This window comes from Bidens hawaiensis, unplaced genomic scaffold, assembly GCF_021521415.1.
Source record: "Bidens hawaiensis isolate Kalapana, Puna unplaced genomic scaffold, B.hawaiensis_p1.1 tig00036132_1, whole genome shotgun sequence".
NCBI lineage: Eukaryota > Viridiplantae > Streptophyta > Magnoliopsida > Asterales > Asteraceae > Bidens > Bidens hawaiensis.
This window is the reverse complement of record NW_027496300.1, coordinates 37,759-57,919: the sequence shown is the minus strand read 5'-3', so window position 1 is coordinate 57,919 and position 20,161 is coordinate 37,759. Positions and strand designations below refer to the sequence as shown.

Below are 20,161 nucleotides of genomic sequence, written 5' to 3'. Positions count from 1 at the left end.
CTTTTCGTAATGGTTTTGGGCCAATTGGACTGAAAAATGGTAGTGCTGAGCATTCACCGACCTACTACACAAAACTTCAAATAGTACAACTCCAAAAGAGTAAACATCAGATTTTTGTGAAAGATGGTTATGAGCTTGATACTGTGGATCAATATATCCTAATGTGCCACAAGCCTGAGAAAAAATAACACTACATGGCGCATTCGCTAGAGCAATTCTGGACAAACCAAAATCTGAAATCTTGGCCTTCCAGTTCTCATCCAGTAAGATGTTGGAGCTCTTGACGTCACGGTGAATTATTCTATGTTGAGCTCCTACATCTTCATGCAAGTACGTCAACCCATTGGCGGCATCTAAGCAAAGCCGAAGGCGTTGGATCCAGGTTAGATCCATATTATGTAAATGCGCTTCAAGACTTCCTTTGATTTCATACTTCAAAACAAGTATTCTCTCGTCATCTTCGAAACAATAGACAACAAGAGAGACAACGTTTTCATGTTTATAAGCGGAAAGCAAAGTGATCTCCATCATGAATTCGTGGTCTCCTTGGCCCCCTTGTGTACGATCTAATTTCTTTACGGCAACCGAGCCAAGCTTTTCAGATAGACCTCGATATATCTTCCCAAACCCACCGGTCGTGATGAAGTTTTTCTTGGAAAAGTTATTTGTTGCCAGAACTATTTCGTGAAGAGGAATCTTCAAATGCTTCAAGTCTTCATGGGAAGATGGTGGGATGCTAATCATACCGTGTTTTATATCTCCTATGCGAGTCTGTAATCCTATAAGGTCGTTATCCGGAAACAACATAATTGAATTTTTCTTGACAATTAGTTGGATACCTTTTGCCTCGTTTCTGCACATTGGAACTTAAGGAAAATAACCCCACAATTCACAAATATGTAGTCCCGTACTAATATATAAAAGACTAGTTTGATCCTTCCGTATTACGGGGGTTTATTTAAGTTTTTTTATAATCGTTTTGCAATTTTATGATGATTTATTTTAATTTTTAACGTAATTTTGTTTTAATTTAATACGTATATATTAGTTTGTTATTATATTTTTTAGCGTTTGGGTATTTTCAATTGAGATGTGTAGGTTTTTTAGATTTTTTTACGAACAAACATAAACAAACATGAGCATGTTGATTTTTTAAATGAACAAACATGAACACAAATATTTGTCTAATGAAAAACGTAACGTTGATGTAGTTGACGATGGTGGGTAGTATCAGAAGTTAACTGACAATGAAGATGATTATACAACAACGGAGAACATGTAAATGAGATAAATTAAATTATGGTTTGATGATGAAAGTGTTTACCAATAAATAAGATTGTATAACCCATTTGAGGGCTATTAGGGTTTGGTAAAACCCATAACCCGTGGAAATTATTCTTTAATGATTAAGGGGTTATTTCACAAATAAATGAGATGTTATAACTCGTTTAAGAGAATCCGGGTTTGGTGAGACCCATGACCCGAGAAAATTATTGTTTGATTATGAAAGAGTTTCACAAATAAATGAGATGTTATAACCCATTTAAAGACTATCTGGGTTTGCTAAGACCCATACCCATGATTTCGGGTCAAATGCATGAGAAGCCTCCATTTAAAAATCAAACAATCTGATTGCACTAGAGAATGGAGAGAACAACCTGAGAGTGACATGTATGATTTCATAGTAGCCAATTATATAGATAGTTAGATATACACTAGTTTTAAAAGTTTTATTAGAAGTATGATAAAAAAACTATTTACTTTTTTTAACAATAAAATTGCATTATGTGTAATGCCCCCAAAACACATATATAATACACTCCCAGGGAATTTTCAACTTTATTATAAAAGTAGTTTAAAGCCCCCACGTTGCAGCAAAGACGTAAAACAATGAAAAAGTTAACGTTGAGTACTGTTGAAAGGAGTGTGGAACCCTGCGTGTTTTGCAACGGGATTGTTAAACTGAATGAAAAATAGTATACGTAAAAACGTTAAACCATGTATGCATGCCCGTTGCGGCGTGTTAACACGCAAAAAATTAGACCGAAGCATTAAACAAAAAATTTGCAAAACATGAAAAGTATCGGGACCAAAGTTGAGGTGGAAACGTGTTGGAGTAAAAGATGATTCTGGTTAAGGCAAAAATGACACTAAATACAAAATGAAAAGCACAACGTACAACCCATTATGCATACAAACACTGATAATTTTTTTTTAAAAATAATCAAAACAGACTATGTGAACAAATTAAAACTAATTGACATTGACTTTTGTAAATTTTAAACAAGTGTACCAAAAAATAGAATAACCGATCAAAGAAGCACAAATAGTTGACACAAAACTCAACGGATCCACAAAACAAACCAATAAAATAATACAAGTGCATGTAAGCGGGGTTAAGTCTTAGCCGGTAGTTAAAATGGTGACTATATCTTAGCAAGCGGCTAATTAAACTGCTAAATTTAACTGTAGGATTAATTAGCCCTCGCTGACTAAGATATAGCCGCCGGTTTAAGTATGAAATTATCATATTGATGATTTTTGACCCATTTTTCTTTTTAATGTTGTTGGTGCCGACCGAGAACTAGCTAGCTAGAGTCTTAGAAGATTTTGGTTATTTGTTATTTTCCCTATATTTTAAATCAAAAAAGGTTTTAGTTATGGCTTATATATATTTTCTTCGTAAGGCAACTATAGCTGAGTTGTGATGTACAACCAGTTAAAGTATTAAAATTTAAAAAAACAAATGTGACAAAGAAAACTACCCGTCAGCAAGGCTGTCGATATTCCATCCATTAAGGTTGGTTGCATCCATTAGTGTTTTTCTCCATAAATCAACTTTGGATGGATTGATCATTGGCTCGTGTCTGGAGAATGCATCCTTGTAATTCCCTTTTTGGTACCGTACGTTTGTTGGATCGACATGATAGAATAAAGGGATAACTATATGCCCTCTCTCATCCTTGCATTTCATTTACGTGCAAGCTCATCCATGAGGTAGGAAGACTCTGCATAGTTTTCGGAGAATATGACGATGGAAATTCGTGATTCTTCTATAGCATGCCCGATCGTGTGTGAATAATGTACTGCGTCCATAATTCTTTCGGTATCCATGTAGGTGTGAATTTCATGTTCCTCGAGAGCTGAGTATAGATGATCAACAAAGTTACGGCGAGTGTCTTCTCCTCGAAAACTCATAAACACATCATAATTTGCCAACTTAGAATGGCGGTCTTTCAGAAATGAAGATATCACTGATGTGTTGATTTGCTGGGAATCATCGTAACCCGAATCTACATTCAAAGTATACAAATAAAGATATGTGAAACGAGACAGAATTACAGAAATTGTCATTTATGTTTACCCCAAATTTCATTGGTGGTCCTTTATCTTTCAAATTGATGTTTATTATCCTTTACGTTTTAAAAAGTAACACCTTTTGTCCTTTAGGCCTAATCCAGTTAAAAATCTCGTTTAAGTCTTGTCACGTGCTTCTCACGTGGGGGTATTTCCGTCATTTCAACTCCGGTTATGATTTCCTCTCCATTCCACTGCACATGGTAGTGATTTGCCTGATTTTGAAATGACGGAAATACCCCACGTGAGAAGTACGTGACAAGACTTAACGAGATTTTTTAACTGGATTAGGCCTAAAGGACAAAAGGTGTTACTTTTTAAAACGTAAAGGATAATAAACATCAATTTGAAAGATAAAGGACCACCAATGAAATTTGGGGTAAACATAAAGGACAATTTCTGTAATTCTGTCTGTGAAACGATGTGTAAAGGACATATAATAGAAACGATAGATGAAATTGGTTACCACCACCCCTTAATTTATGATCTTGTAAATGAATCTTCTTTTCATTGAGGTCTTTATTGGGAAACAATTTATATGAAATCTCCTTGACAATTAGCTGGATACCTTTTGCCTCATATCTGCACTTGATAGTCACTCAAAGAATATAAGCATATGCACATATTCACACCCACAAATATATAAACCAAATTAAACCAACTATATTAAAGATCGATTATACAAACATTTAAAAGCATTAAGATCGAAAAAAAAAAAGCAATAAAGAAAAGTACCCGTCAGCAATGCATTTCATTGGCCATCCAGCAAGGCCGCCCGCATCCTTTAGCGCTTTTCTCCAAATTTCAACTTGGGAGTGATTCCTCGACTCATGTTCGGAGAACGCTTCCCCGTAATGCCCTCTTTGGTTTCGTACATCTGATGGATCGACATCATAGAATATGGGCACAACGATTTGCCCCCTTGCATCCTTACAATATAAGATATATCTAACTTCTTCCAAGCAGTATCGAGAGTGCGCATAGAATGTTGAGAACACAACGAGGGCGATCCGTGATTCGTCGATAGCTTTGAAGAGTGCTTGCTCAATCGGTACGCCATGTGGAAGTGTTTCCGTGTCAAGGTAAGTGTGGATTCCTCGTTTCTGAAGTGCTGCATACAGATGACCTACGAAGGTTTTTCTGGTGTCATCTCCTCGAAATGATATATAAACATCGTAATTCCACTGATGACTAGAAGAAGCCGAAATGGAGCTTGAAGACGCCATTGATTGTTGATATCGAACCAGGCCGGCTTTGGTGGCTGTATTGAGGTTCCTCAATACCAATATCGAAGATCCACAAATCAATAAAAAATAAAAATAATACTGATAAAAAAACGCGTAGTTAAAGATTTAGATCAAATTCAAACAAGTAATCTGAATCCGTTTATCGCTCGTCTTCCCATGGGTCATGGGACCTCAAATTACGTATATAACATTTTTTATAATATTTCGTACTTATTAGAGTTTGATTAAAAGATTAATTAACCAATTAATTTAATTTTCTTATCTTTGTAACAAACGACACAAACAAATGTTCTTTAATGTATTCATTAACTATATCTTTTTGCAAATTAAGAAACCACATGCCCCATTCAAAATAGAAGAAAAAAAAAGCCCACTTGTCATAGAATTAATTAAAAAATTAGATAAAGAATTAATTAATTTAAACCACTCGTCCTCCACTTGCCATTCATTATATTATATATCCGACTAGTGCTTTACCCGCCGTGTTTCGTCGGGGGCATGTCGGTAAAACTCGGGCGGTGGTAAAATCCAAGTGTTGTTGGTCCTAAGCGTTGAGGCGGTAAGTATCCGAATTCGGTCGGTTTAGTCACATGCGTTGTACGTTGTACTATAACTAAAACAAAAAATAAAACAAAAAAATTATAAAAACTAAAGCGTTGGCAAAACCCGACCGATGTTGTTCTCGGGCATTGAGGCATCAAGCTTATACAAATTCGACTGATTTTCGTCACGTTCATTATGGTACCAGAACTACAAAAAAAAGAACAAAAATCGACAATCTGTCAGTTTTCGTTATGGAATTGGAAGTAAGACAATAATGCGGTGAGCCTACGCGATTTTGGTCAATTTTCGTCTCGTGCGTTACGGTACTGAAACTAAAACAAAACAAAGAAACATAAAACAAAAACAAAACTGGCATTCGATTGGTTTTCGTTACGTTCGTTATGGACGTAAAACCTTGACGTTGATAAAACCCTAGCGTTGTCGGCCTTGGGCGTTGCGGCATTGAGTCGACACGAATTCAATCGGTTTCGGTTACGTTCTTTACGGTACCGGAACTAAAATAACACATCGGTAAAACCCGGTCGTTGTCGTTGGTAAAACCCGAACGTTGACGGTTCAGGATTTACGTAGGCGAGTCGACACGAATAACCGTTAAAAATCAAATTTACAAAAAAGTAGCCAGTTTGGTGCCACCAAGTGGACCAATGAGGTCACTTGCGACACCAAATTCTTTTTTATTAAATATAATAATAAATGAAATTGGTTTGCTTCACATCCGGATTGTCAGACGCGCCATCTCCTGACCGCTATGAAGAAACTATGCCAACATCGCCGTCCACCTCTGAAGAAACACTAACCGGACCCCGGACAGATTACTGGTAACCTGGGGGTTGGAGAGATGTTTCCCACGAGGGGTTAGACCCTTGGAAGATGGTTCTTCTGATAACCTGCAAAACAGACACCGTGAGCTCGTCACTGAGAAGGGGGGGTTCCTCCTTGTGACCACCCTCCGGCGTGAGAATCAGACTAGATTGCTCTTTAAATATAAAAGTATATTAAGAGATTGCTAGAGCAGATATCAGGTATAATATGATGATAATGTAATAATGTAATGTGTTGAGATGATCATACCATTTGGGGTATTTATAGCCGAAGGTAGGTTTCCAAGGAGGTATGGCCGGCTGCAACAGTGTTCCTGTTCATCAACAGTAGCCTACGCACGTGCCCTGCTGGTAGTTGGTGGGTAGGCAGCGGCTGATAGTGACCAGGCCTGCTGTATACTATTCCCTTTCCACCAACTGCCGGCTACGCACGTGGTATGACAGTAGTTGGTGAGTAGGCAGCGGCTAATAGTGATACAGTACAGGAGCATGTTGCTCGCCATACTGTATCAGTGAGCTGTCGTATCTCTGATCAGATCTTTCGCCCATACCTCGTCAGGTACAGTAAAAGATCCTTCAGTATACAGACTGGCTTATTTGGGCGGGAGTATTCCCCCTCCCGCCTCTGTGCGGGATTGCTCCCGGCTTTGCTCATTCCTTCAGGTGACACTGAACGAGAGCTAAGTACCTTGTGCGTGTAGCCATGCTGCGCGGGTGGCCTTCCCTCATGGCTTGTATCCGAGGCTGCGGGAACAGGCGGAGTCCTTCACCATGGGAGGCATTTCCTGCGGGAACAGCTTGCGTACTGCGCGTAAGGACGTCACGTCTCTGAGCATGGTTGGTCCTGCGGATCCAGTTGGTCTCTGCGCAGACGTCCCTGTTTAAGGTGAGTCTTGCGGGTCCAACTGGGCTTTGCTGGGACCTACCTCTTCAAGTCCCCCCAGTCCAATGTTCTTCTCATGCGTGTTTAATAAAGTGAGGTGAACTTTTGGACTTAAGCAAAGGGTTTTGAAAAGGGGTTTTTTAAGGTTTTCCATAGGGATTCCTCCCGCGGAAGTCCTTGTCACTTGCAGAAATGCCCGAGTTTCCTGCTTGGTCTTTGGGTATGATGCGGGTAGGTCTGTAACCTCCTCGCAAGTCAGGAGCGTTGAGTCCCACTTGTGTGGTCTTTCCATGAGGTTTTGGTAGTTTTGAACATAGTGATCAATTATGTTAAAACCATCAATTCCACCCTGGAACTTCCAACAACGTAGTTCTCGACGTTCCCGCTATGCGGGGATGTTATTTCCGTTTCCGCAAGCATTGCCCAGAAGATCCTTCTTGGTTTCAATTCCCAGCGGAGCGCTAGGTATGTGAAGGGTTTTGCCTTAACACTGTACCTGCGCTCGTCTTACGGTTACTTTACTTCCAAGGTATTCCTGGCGTCAATTCCCTGCGGGTGCTAGGTATGTGAAGGGTTTTGCCTTTACACTGTACCCGCACCCGTCTTATAGTTACTTGGTTGCCGAGGAATACTTGGCTTCAATTCCCTGCAGGTGCTAGGTATGTGAAGGGTTTTGCCTTAACACTGTACCCGCATCCGTCTTACGGTTACTTGTTTGCCAAGGTTTTCTTGGCTTCAATTCCCTGCGGGTGCTAGGTATGTGAAGGGTTTCGCCTTAACACTGTACCCGCATCCGTCTTACGGTTACTTGTTTGCCAAGGTTTTCTTGGCTTCAATTCCCTGCGGGTGCTAGGTATGTGAAGGGTTTTGCCTTTACACTGTACCCGCATCCGTCTTACGGTTACTTGTTTGCCAAGGTTTTCTTGGCTTCAATTCCCTGCGGGTGCTAGGTATGTGAAGGGTTTTGCCTTTACACTGTACCCGCATCCGTCTTACGGTTACTTGTTTGCCAAGGTTTTCTTGGCTTCAATTCCCTGCGGGTGCTAGGTATGTGAAGGGTTTTGCCTTTACACTGTACCCGCATCCGTCTTACGGTTACTTGTTTGCCAAGGGGTAAGGGGTATTTTCCCGCTTATTTTTTAATATTTTCGAATTTTGAATTTTGAAATTCGAAGAGTTGGTGAAAAGATAAGAACAGTCCAAACCTCTGAAATGTCGTGCGACGGTTTCTTCTGACTGTGTCAGGACGTGCAGGAAGTTATGGTGACGTGACAGAACATGGTCATTCCAGTCGCTTTTTCAGGCGCGTGGGCGTGATTTTTCGGGCGCGTGGCCGCGAAATTACTGGCACACGTCCTTTCTACAGCTGTTGCCAGCTTGCTTTTTGCCACGTGTCATAGTTTCATTGCATCGTTGATTTCTCTCTCCTCCGCATTAAATTCACCGCATTAATTGCGATTAGTATATAAAGGGGGAGAGGCCTCTTTGTAATCCATACTTTCACCTCTCTTCTTCTTCTTAGTGATTTCCGGCAAATACTCCCCTTTTTCAGGCAAGCATTTTCCCGAAATCACTCTTCTTTCAAAAATGTCTTCTCATGATGCTGAAGCTGTAGCCGACGATAGGAGTACTGCTGGCGAGTGCCAGTGTGCTCTACCTGTCGATCAGTACCAGTACATCGTCAGGAAGTTCATGCTCGAGTCTCTCGAGCCTGAGTTTCCTGAATCCCACCAGACTGTGTACGATGCCCCCAGTGGCAAGATCGGGGTATATGCTGCATTCTTTGTTTATGGGAACCTTAGGTTCCCATTGACAAAGTTTGTGTACCGTGTCCTGGAGAGGCACGGGGTGCACCTGACCGAGGTGCATCCGATGGCGATTGCCAAGGTCCGGCACTTCGAGTGGGTGTGTCGGATTCTGGGTATTGAGCCCTACGTGGACCGCCTGATGACCTTCTATACTTGGAGGTGCGTCCAGGGGTGGTACACCCTGACAACCCGTATTAAGGGTTTGAAGATCTGCGTGACCGAGCGCAGTCTCCGATCGTGGAAGCTGGAGTTCTTCTACATCTCTGCCCGCGCCATCCCCATTGCTATGAAGTTCAAGAAGGGTCAAGCGCTTCCGAGCTTTCACGCTTCCAGCTACCAGGAGGCGGAATGGTTCGCGAAGATATCCCGGGTCCAATCTCCGGTTTACCGGTTTGTGGAGTCCGGGATGGTGCTGCTGGGGATGAGCCGGGTATGGAAGGAGGCTTCTCGGTTTCCTATCCTTCTCGAATACGGTTTGAACTCTATTCCTTATGGTATGTCTTGTCTTTCTTGCTGATATTAGTTTATTTTCTAACTGTTTCTTTTCTTTCAGAGGGGAATAATTTGGAGTCGCTCCTGTTCCCGCGGGAAGCTGACAGTCCCGTGCGGGTGGGCACTCGTGCTCTGGACGACAATGAGTTGCCCATCCTGGAGCAAACGGCGGATAGGTTTGTGGAGGTCTATCCGCCGGGCCAAGAGATCCTGAGCCACCGGCGGCCAGGTAAGGAGATATTCTATCCTGAACCCCTCAATGCTGTACCTGCTGTTGGAAATCCTTACATCCTGTCTTCTTCTGAGGAATCCGCAGATGGTCCTCCCCTTGTGCGGAAGAAGAAGGCTGCTGCCGGCGTGAAGGGGAAGGAGAAGGCCTCCACAGCTGATCTAGTGGTTCTATCTGACTCGGAGTCGGATAGTGAAGAGGTGGCGGGGAAGCCCGGTGGTGAGAAGACCACTGCTCCGGAGGCTACGACCGTTACCTCCGGAGAACCATTGAAGACGACGGTGACCGGTACCAAGAGGCCGGCTCCATCGGGTTCCTCCCCGCCCGTCCGTACGTTCAGGGTCAAGAAAACCCGTAAGTACAATAATAGTTTCTGTAGATTTATTATTTCATGAATTTATCTAACACTTTCTTCTTTGTGCAGGCGTGGATGTTGACGCATTCCGGGGTGAAACGCAGGGGAGTACCCTTCCGCCAATGACGGTAGGCTTGGTCAGCCTACCTGAGGCGTCGACCCAGGTGACCGCGCCTGCTTCCGCTGGTTCAGTTGCTCCCTCTGAGCAGACTGTTCCAGCTAAGATGACGTCACCGCCGGCTGTGAGTGCGATTTTTACAGCATCCTTCACAGAGCCGGCGGTTACTGCTGCTGCTTACGAGGCGGTGACCACGGCGGCGACCACAACGGCGACCACGGCGGCTGTCACCATGCCCGCGCCACCGGCACCGATGGCCGGACCATCAGGTACGCGCAGGGCTTCCCGCCGATCTTTGCCCCCTTCCCGTCTGCCTGACCTGTTGGATGGATTTCCTTTAGGTTCAGGTGATGGGTTTGGCGGCTATCGGCCTGTCACTGACCCTACAGGTGCGTAGGGTTCTTTTTTCCCTTATGTTTTTTATCATCTTTTCCTTACTGCCTTTGTTTCTTTTGCAGTGTCGGATTCCAATGAAGTGTATGTTCCACGATGGAACATACGCCGAGGAACAACCCTCCGTACCCCTGTGGAGTGCGTGGACTGGGCTCGCCACGCTGCTCCTCATGGTGCGTTGGGGGAAGCCATGGCTAGCTACCAGGAGGGTAGGCTAGCCAATGAGCTTCGGGTTCTCCAGGCCCGGATGCAGCCGCGCGTCGAGCTGCTTTGTCGTGAAAACGACAAGTTGAAAGCAGCTCGCGCCAAGGACATATCTGAGGCGCGTGCTCTTCGGGAGGAGAACCAACAGCTGGCGGCAGCTGCCGCCGACAAGGAGAAGGCTTTCAAGGCCCTCGAGGTTGAAGTTCAGGCGCGACTCGAGGCCCGCTCCAAGGCTGCCCAAGCTGTGAATGAACAGCTTCGGCTGGCCCGGGAGACTGCGCGAAACGCAACCGAGAGGGCTGCCAAGGCTGAAGCCGTTGCTGAGCCTTTGCGTGTGGAGAATGAGGAGCTCAAGGCCAAATTAGAGGCTCTCCAACGCGCTCATGATGCCTTGGCAATGGAAGATGCCAAGAAACTCCAGGAAATCCTGGACCAGAGGGGGGTGCTTGACCACACCGAGCGGAAGCTTAAGGGCGTCGAAGAGGCTGCCGCAAAGGAAGTTTTACTTGCCAACCTCAACAAGAGCGAAGCCCAACGCGCCCATAACGAAGCTCAAGCTGCCCTCCAATGGCTTCTTCGAGAAGCGTTGCCTCAGGTATGTTTAGTTTTATCTTCACGCTTTCCTTTTGTAAGAAAAGGTTCTAATACTTGTATTTTCTTTGTAGGTTGTGCGTCGGGTCTTTTCAGAGACCACTTACGATGATGCAATGACCGCAGCCCTCAACGCTTCTCATGAGGATGGGGAAAAGGCCGGCTTCCTGCTTGGTCTAGGGTTTGTTGAGAAAGGCGTCCCGCCTTCCAACTTCCCTTTGTTCGATGCGGATACCGAAGCCATTTATGACCAAGCATTGAACCAATACGCCGCCTTCCCGCATCCAGTAGTGGAAAAGGTGGACGAAGTAGCTGCGGCTGATGATGGGTTAGCTGTCCTCAAAGCGTTCCTCGAACCACCCCGTTCTTCTGACGGAGCGGGTCCAAGTGGAAGCGGCCCTGAAGCTTGATCCTGAAGATCCCTTCCCATTGCTAAGATAGACTTGTATAGTTTTATTCTTTTAGGCGGGTAGTTACCCGGCCATTCTTGTAATATATTCTTGAAATATTAATCTTTTTGCGTATAAGATTGTTATTTCCTTCTTTGGGTTCCTTGCTTTATAAACTTATGACTTGCATACTTAGTTTAAATTAGCAATTTTCCAAAGTGTTTAGAATAAGAACCTTTGAACGTGGTTGATGATGGGTTAAAGTTTCACTTCCTCATTCGTGATTGTGCGGGTAGAACCGTCACTTGCACTTGGTAGGATGGCTAAACTTTAACCTTCATCTGACCTGCGTGTAGGTTTTCCTTTTAGAAATTTCTAAGGCATTAAGATAAGTTAACCTTTGAACGTGGTTGATAGACTAAAGTTATCGCTTCCTCTTTCGTGATTGTGCGGGTAGAACCGTCACTTGCACTTAGTAGGATGGCTTTAACTTTAAACCTATATCTGACCTGCGTGTTGGTTGGCCTCACCTTTTGAGGATAAGTTAACCTTTGAACGTGGTTGATAACAGGAAGTTTTGCTTCCTCTTTCGTGATTGTGCGGGTAGAACCGTCACTTGCACTTAGAAGGATGGCTTTAACTTTAAACCTATATCTGACCTGCGTGTAGGTTTTCCTCATCCTTTGAGGATAAGTTAACCTTTGAACGTGGTTGATAATAGGTGTGAAGTTTTGCTTCCTCTTTCGTGATTGTGCGGGTAGAACCGTCACTTGCACTTAGTAGGATGGCAAAACTTTACCCTTATCTGACCTGCGTGTAGGTTTTCCTCATCCTTTTGAGAATTTTGTTTTGAACCGTACGACGCGCGGTTGTCAATAGGTTAGTATTCAGTTTCCTTTAATGATTCATGTGGATAGACCGGCACTTTCATTTAATGGGATAATTGAACTCTTCCCCTTCAACTGACCTGCGTGAAGGTTTGCCACGTTATTGGGTTCGTGCGGTTAGGACCGCCTTCCCACGCAACGACTTCACGTAATGTGAACGCCGTCACCAGTGTTGCATAGTTTAACCGTTCGACGCGCGGTTGTTGATAGGTTATTATTCAGTTTCCTTTAATGATTCATGCGGATAGACCGGCGCTTTCATTTTTGGGTGCTGAACTTTTTCCCAAACTGACCCGCGTGAAGGTTTGTCACGTTATTGGGTTCGTGCGGGTAGGACCGCCTTCCCATGCAATGACTTCACGTAATTATGCGGTGAAAACCGGCATATTAGTGTTCAGAAAAGTATTAAATGTAAAATCATCAGCTTCGATGTTCTTAAAGAGAATCATTTCCATTAGAAGTGGCTCTTGGCCTTTTCTTTACAAATTGGAATTGATTTACATGCAAACTGTGTAAATGAGCTCCCTTCCATGTTGGGATGGGAGTGCCATCGAGCCGATACGCACCTGGTTCGGGATCTCGTTCTTTACGCAGCATGTAGTCTCGATATTGAAGCTGGAATTGATGTGATTTCCCCAGCTGGGGTTCTACACGCACCTGCCTGATCAGCCTTTATTGCGCCACGAGGTGCGCGAGCGTCCCATCTCTGACAAATGCTTCGACCATGTCTTTCACGTCTGTGCATTCTTCAGTGTTGTGGCCTTTAGTCTTGTGAAAGTCACAGTACTTGCTCCGATCAGCATCGTGACGATGTCGGATTATTGGAGGCTTTGGCCACGGGAGCTGTTCAGTGGCGAATATCTCAGTGACGCTTTTGCTGAGTGGCGTCCATCTGGAGTTCCGGTGCGGCTGTGTATTATCCCTTCCGCCCAATCGATGTTGCAAGCCGGATGAGGTGTCAAAGTTTACCCTTGACTGCCAAATGCCTTGCTTCCGTTTTTTATTTAGTCGGGCGGAGAGGACGTTGTCTTCTCTCGTCTTTTGAGTGTAGAGGTTTGTGCTCTGTGGGAGATCTCTACCCAGTTGCTTCTCTGTTTCCGCATAGCGTTTTGCTGCTGTCATGATGGCATCCCATGTGGATGGCATGCCATCTTTACCTGTTAGGGTGCGGATGAGCTCTGGGTCGTGCGCGCCCTGGATGAAGGCAGCGCGAACAAGATCTTCGCTGATATTGCCCAAACTTAGCTTCTTTGAGTTGAAGCGAGTGACGAAGTTTGGCAGAGATTCATCTTCTTCTCGTATGCATTTGAGGATTGTCCATTGCTCCTCGGTATACTTCCGTTGCTGGCTGAAGTGTTGGCTAAACTTCTGCTGGAAGTCTGCCCAGTCGTAGATGTGGTTGACCGGTAGACGATCAAACCAAGCTCTAGCAGCCCCAACAAGCGTCATTTGGAACATGTAGCACCACGTGGGTTCCGTCCAATTGCTGACGGTTGCCCCCGCTATGAACCTGTTCAAATGATCGTCTGGATCAGATATACCGTCATACGTGCCTATGTTAGGCATCTGTTTGGCACTCCTTGGGGCAATTGCTTCCGCAATGTCCCGTGCAAATTTGGACGTTCCCGCATTTGCTACGTTTGGTCTGAACGTTTTGGAGAAGTCTCGTGGACTTCCACCTGTGCTTTTTGGTTTGAAGGCTTGTCCAAAATGCCTTTTCGGTTGGGATTCCATTTCCTTACGCTTCCCTTTTGCCTTATGGCGAGGGTTCGCGTCGGAGTCGGATTCCTCCGAGTCATCCTCCCAGTATTCGAGATCGTCGGCCTGTTGTACGGAACGCAAGCGTTCGTCCAACTCAGCCTGGAATTCTTTTTGTCGTGCCTCTGCCCATGCCTTAACTTCATCGAGAGTTTGGCGGGGGAGTCTTCGTTTCTCAAGCTGGGTATCAGTGGATCCCAGTAGGCGATCATTTACTGCACTTGCCCCAGCTTGAGTAACTGGGGTAGTGTTCGTAAAATTTACTTCACTTGCCCCGGCTTGGGTAACCGGGGTAGTGTTTGTAAAAACTGTGTTACCGGTATTCACCCCAGTAACTGGGGTTGTGATTACCGGAATTTCTCTAACCATCTTTGTAGAAGTTTGAAAAAACTGGAGAAAAATAAAGTTCTAGCTTTATGCACGGATGGCGCCAATGAAGAAACACTAACCGGACCCCGGACAGATTACTGGTAACCTGGGGGTTGGAGAGATGTTTCCCACGAGGGGTTAGACCCTTGGAAGATGGTTCTTCTGATAACCTGCAAAACAGACACCGTGAGCTCGTCACTGAGAAGGGGGGGGTTCCTCCTTGTGACCACCCTCCGGCGTGAAAATCAGACTAGATTGCTCTTTAAATATAAAAGTATATTAAGAGATTGCTAGAGCAGATATCAGGTATAATATGATGATAATGTAATAATGTAATGTGTTGAGATGATCATACCATTTGGGGTATTTATAGCCGAAGGTAGGTTTCCAAGGAGGTATGGCCGGCTGCAACAGTGTTCCTGTTCATCAACAGTAGCCTACGCACGTGCCCTGCTGGTAGTTGGTGGGTAGGCAGCGGCTGATAGTGACCAGGCCTGCTGTATACTATTCCCTTTCCACCAACTGCCGGCTACGCACGTGGTATGACAGTAGTTGGTGAGTAGGCAGCGGCTAATAGTGATACAGTACAGGAGCATGTTGCTCGCCATACTGTATCAGTGAGCTGTCGTATCTCTGATCAGATCTTTCGCCCATACCTCGTCAGGTACAGTAAAAGATCCTTCAGTATACAGACTGGCTTATTTGGGCGGGAGTATTCCCCCTCCCGCCTCTGTGCGGGATTGCTCCCGGCTTTGCTCATTCCTTCAGGTGACACTGAACGAGAGCTAAGTACCTTGTGCGTGTAGCCATGCTGCGCGGGTGGCCTTCCCTCATGGCTTGTATCCGAGGCTGCGGGAACAGGCGGAGTCCTTCACCATGGGAGGCATTTCCTGCGGGAACAGCTTGCGTACTGCGCGTAAGGACGTCACGTCTCTGAGCATGGTTGGTCCTGCGGATCCAGTTGGTCTCTGCGCAGACGTCCCTGTTTAAGGTGAGTCTTGCGGGTCCAACTGGGCTTTGCTGGGACCTACCTCTTCAACCTCACATCTGCTCGTTTGTTCTATATGGATTTGGGACGACTTTCATGTGTAACACGATGTTGAGGTTGCTCGATATTCATTACTATTGAGTCATATGATTGTACCTACCACAAGTAAAATGGACATCAACTATATTCTCTTGTGATTTTTGTTTATACTAAATTTCTTGACCAGTCAAACAAGTTAGACGGTGGGTTTAACTAGACTGCGAGTTGTAGGCTAATTAATTAGGGGTGCCAAGCCAATGCCACATGGGCACTTTAACACTTGCTACACCGCGTCACGCAAGATAAGGGGGCGCCAAAGGACAAGACCTAACTCATAAGACTATACGCTATGGGGAAGGGCTTCAAAGCCCCTCCAACGTGACACGTCAGCGCCACGTAAGCAAAGACCCCAACCAAAGGCGCCTCACTATGGTGCGGGAGTATTCGAAGCCCCTTTAATACATATATACATATGTATGTATGCGTGTTTGAGAGATAGAGAGAGAGAGAGAGGGCCCCACCATCCAACCTCATCCGCGCCCAGCATCACAACCACCTTCACCATCGGCGCCCATCGGCGCCCGCCAGCTCAGCCATTGGAGCCCCATAGCGAGGAGTCTAAGCATGTTACGCTATCTTCACCAAATCGAGGTGGTGTGTGAGGTAGGGGTGTTCATCGAATCGAATAACGAATTTTCAAGTCAATCGAATCGAATAATTCGAATAATTTATTTTTTTGCTGGTATTTTTATTCGATTCCTATTCGTTTAAAAGTTGGATTATTCGATTCGTCTTCGTATTACATCCCATATTTGAAATTCGATTATATTCATATTTGAAACTCGAATTCGAATCGAATTCAAATAAATTTGAATTGATTCAAGTTCACATATGTCAAAAACTTCAAAAATCATAATCATCAATGTAAAACACATAAATATAAGTTTAAAGTAGCTACAATACCACATTAAATAAGTTCAAAATTAAGTATTGACAAAATTAAGAAATATCATTATGGGTTATTGGGATTTATTATTATGTTTTGACATTTATTATTTAAGAATTTGACCCAAATTAATAAATTAAATATATATTAATATATTATATAATTTGAATTCGAATTTCGAATCGAATCAAATAAAATATCATGAATTCATATTCGATTCGTATTCGATTACTATACTCGAATAAGAATCGAATCGAATTTGAATATTTTGAAATCGAATTCGAATCTTCATATTCGAATTCGAATCGAGTCAAATTTCGAATGTTTCGAATTCGAATCAAATTTTGAACACCACAAGTGTGAGGTCCATCCCATAACAATCAGCTAAACATTTTTGCATAAGCTATATTCACAATTAAACCACCTTAAGATATAAAATTGTTAAATATTCATGATAGTTTCATAAGTATGAATCCACGAAAATAACGCGGTTTTGGTCATAATTAAACGAGCCATGTGGTCATAAGTCATATATATAATATTATAATTATGAAGCACACCAACCCCTTCTCCTTTTATATTCCTTTGATTTGATTGATGGCATTCGAGACCCGGCCTCCTTTACCCATATAATAATTGCCGGGAAAATTTCTAATATAATCCAAATGAAGAGAGAGAGAAAAAAAGACCCAAAAATTTCTAACTTTCCCAATATGACCTAATAATTTGTACTGAGGCGACGCGTTGGAAATATAACCGACGAGATTGTAGAACCAATTAAAACTTGACACGTGGCAAGATTCTGACAATTCCGACCATATTTTTGAAAATCTTGGGGGTTCCGTCCAAATATTTTCTTTAAATCTTTTTGTAAAAAACAGTCTCTTCCGACGGTTTTTTTATGTTTCCTACCTTGTCCGTTCAAATTATGATGATCCTTTAACTTTTTCTTCACCTTCTTCTTCAAAGAAAATATTTGAACCATAAACCCCTTCTTCCACCACATTATCATCACTCAATTCCAAAACAATCTCGAAATCAAAATTAGCAGACAAACAAGAGCTTGCAGCGTACCGAACCCCATCGACTTCCTTAAACAACAACTCCCGTGGCTCATTCCACCACCTAAGTAAAAAACCCAAAAAAACCCACTAATCAAAATGATCAATTTGTGGTTTTTTGCACTTAATTAACAATTAACAACAAACCCATTTCACAAATTCACCTGTAATTGACGAGGTAAAGCTTCTCGTCGTCAAGGTATGATAAGCTATTGATTGACCAGCTGGTGGTTGTGCCGTAGAGCAAGTCGTCATCATCGGCTGAGAAGAAGAATGAGTCCATTTTGATGAAGTCTTAGGTTTTGGTGATGATGGTTTTTAGATTTAGAGAGAGAAAGTTGGTGATGAGAGAGAACAAGAAGATGAAGTTAGGAAAAATAAAATATGAACTGACCAGATAACAAATATTAAAAAACCGTCTTGATACATTGTTTTTTTAAAAGTGATTTAAGTTAAAAATACGGCCGGAAACCACGAGATTTTTAAAAATCTCGTCGGTTTTGTCAGATGCTTTCCACTTGTAAAAATTTGATTGGTTTAAAAATCTCGTCGTTTATTTTACCAAAGTGTCTTTTCATTACATATTTGATGTGTTAGTTTGGAAATTTGGACATAATTAAGATCTTTTTTTTTCTCTCTCTCTTCTTTTTGTGCTATTTTGGGAATTTTCCCAATGATTGCCCCTTTTGCCGCAATTGATTATATATATCAAACAATATTAAGTGTTAAAAGTTTGTATTACTTTTGTCTTTTAGGTGAAGTTCATTATATTTTAGTATTATTTACCCATTGTCTTAGGGGGTGTTTGTTTTTTCTTCAAACATCTTCAAGGAGCTAATGTCTGCAGGCGCGCAGACATTACCCTTGAAGACTGTTTGTTTTTTTTCTTAAAACAGATCTGAAGTTATCTTCTTTCATCTTAAAAGAAAAGCAAGGAAATCTTGCTTAAAACATCTTCACAAAAAAACCCTACTCTTCTCCCTTTGCAGCCACCCTCTCATCCACTGCTCCTACCACCGTCCGCCAACACCACCACCCACCGTACGCCGCCACCACCACCCCCGTACCCCGCCGCCACCGTCCACCACCATCCACCGCCACCACCACCACCACCGTCCACCACCCACCATCCATCACCACCACCGTCCACCACCCACCATCCATCACCACCACCGTCCGCCACCACCACCACCATCCATCACCGCCACCACCACCATCCATCACCCACCACCACCACCATCCATCACCGCCACCACCACCACCATCCATCACCGCCACCACCACCGTCCACCACCCACCATCCATCACCACCACCGTCCACCACCCACCATCCATCACCACCACCGTCCGCCACCACCACCACCATCCATCACCACCACCGTCCACCACCCACCATCCATCACCACCACCATCCATCACCACCACCACCATCCATCACCGCCACCACCACCATCCATCACCCACCACCACCACCATCCATCACCACCACCGTCCACCACCAACCAAAACCATCCATCACCACCACCCATTGTCCACCACCACCATCCACCGCCACTACCCACCGTCCGCCGCCACTACCACCATCCACCACCACCACCTTCCACCACCCACCAAAACCAAATCGGCATGGCAAGCAAAGACTAAAAACTAGATGTAACTTGAATAAATGACTTCTATCTTGTGAGATAAGTTTGACAGTTATGCAGACAGTATCAGCTTATAAAAACAAACAGTCTTATATTTTCAGCTTGCAGATCTTCAGACCACATCTTCAGTTGCAGACATGAAAACAGATGAAATCAGCTTGCAGACAGTTTATGTCTGCAAAAACAAACAGCACCTTAAAAAACAATATTTAAGCTACTTTGGGATCATTTGAAAGTGAAGGGTATCATGCCAGTCTTAAATATGGTAAATTAATGGTGGTTAAAGACTTAAAGGGTCATTAATTAGTTGTGTTATCTGGTGCAAAGAAGGGCAAACCCATATTTGTTAGATGGTAGTGTGGTTGCACTACATTTGTTGTTTTTAACAAAGATATATAGTGCATTGCTACGGCACAAGAGGTGTTGTCATTTGAGCAACTAATGTCTTGTAGAGTTAAGAAAACAATAAATAACTGGTTTAAATCCATGATGTTGGATTTTGTAAAGCTTGTTTGTTGGGAAAGAATAAGAGGATCCACTTTGGTATAATTTACATGTTACTGGCCATTTTTATTAATATTGCAAAAATAAAACTTAATTATGTAAGAATAAATATATTTTATATATTTATTTATATGACAATCATTATCATTTATATAATAATAGATCAAAATAATTAATTATATCTTATTATATATTAGCTTGGTAATTGTTGATGGGTCATATTACTCTTAGTAGCTAATAAAGGGTTTCCCCTTAGGTGTATATATAGAGAGAATAAATTAACATCATAAGATAATCTCACACACATAAGTAAATCATGTGTCTCCTCTCTCTTCTAAACCGGGTTCCTCTCAAGAAACCTAACCATCCTTAACTATACATCCTAAAGGGGAACTCGACCAAGCTGACAACCATGTCGTCTACACCTTTCCCTGCTGCGGTTCCTACTCTCCATGTTGTAACAGGTACACATATAATTATAGGTTTATCATATTATTCATGTTTTCCATTAT

The 20,161-nt window shown here is 43.3% G+C and overlaps 1 protein-coding gene across 3 annotated transcripts in view; it reads right to left on the bottom strand.

The window, feature by feature from the left end:
* LOC143588180 (putative serine/threonine-protein kinase PBL28) overlaps positions 1–20,161 on the bottom strand; it is a 39,954-nt gene that overhangs the window by 1,411 nt on the left and 18,382 nt on the right. The window lies entirely within an intron of this gene.